This window comes from Lupinus angustifolius, chromosome LG12 (assembly GCF_001865875.1).
Source record: "Lupinus angustifolius cultivar Tanjil chromosome LG12, LupAngTanjil_v1.0, whole genome shotgun sequence".
Taxonomy (NCBI): Eukaryota; Viridiplantae; Streptophyta; class Magnoliopsida; order Fabales; family Fabaceae; genus Lupinus; species Lupinus angustifolius.
The window spans coordinates 12,770,023-12,771,047 of record NC_032020.1 but is presented as its reverse complement, the minus strand read 5'-3'; positions in this window follow the sequence as shown (position 1 = coordinate 12,771,047).

Sequence of the window (1,025 nt, the reverse complement as noted above, 5' to 3'; positions counted from 1 at the left end):
TTATTAGACTTTGAGGTCTGTGTTGAGTGCATAAAGGGAAAACAGACACACAAAAGGAAATTAGGTGTCGAAAGAGCTAAAGATGTCTTAGAACTAATACATACTGATATATGTGGTCCTTTTCCTGTGGCTTCCTGGAATGGACAACATTATTTTATTACGTTCATACACAATTACTCTAGGTACGGCAACCTATATCTTATACATGAGAAGTCTCAATCCTTGGATGTTTTCAAGTCTTTCAAGGCTGAAGTTGAACTTCAACTTGGAAAGAAAATTAAGGCTGTCAAATCTGACCGTGGTGGTGAATACTATGGCAGATATGATGGATCAGGAGAACAACATCCAAGACCATTTGTGATTTTCCTCAGAGAGTGTGAAATTGTTCCGCAATACACTATGTCAGGCAAACCTAGCATGAATGGTGTTGTTGAGCGACGAAACCGAACTCTTAAGGATATGGTGAGAAGCATGATTAATCATTTTCCTTACCAGAGTCTCTTTGCGGAAAAGCTTTAAAGACCGCAGTTTACATCCTTAATAGGGTGCCAAGTAAAGCAGTTAACAAAACCCCATATGAGCTTTGGACTAATAAAAGACCAAGTTTGAAACACCTGCACATTTGGGGTCGTCCAGCTGAGGCGCGGCCTTATAGACCGCACGAAAGAAAACTGGACTCTAGAACTGTTAGCTGTTATTTCGTTGGCTATGTTGAACGCTCTCGGGTCTATAAATTTTATGATCCCACTTCAAGACTCTTTTTTGAGACGGGAAATGCAAGATTTCTTGAGGAAGTTGATTTTGGGAAGGAAGAGAACATAAGGAATGTTGTCTTTGAGGAAGAACCTGTCACTAATAGTGAACAAGTTCTTGTGCCTATTACCATTCAAGGAATAAACTCGGTAATAGAAGATAATGTTCAGAATATTGTTCCTGAAAATATTACAGAATAAGACAACAATGAGGTTCTCCCTCAAGTACCTATAGAACAAATTCAACAACCTCAAGAAGTAGAAGTGACATTA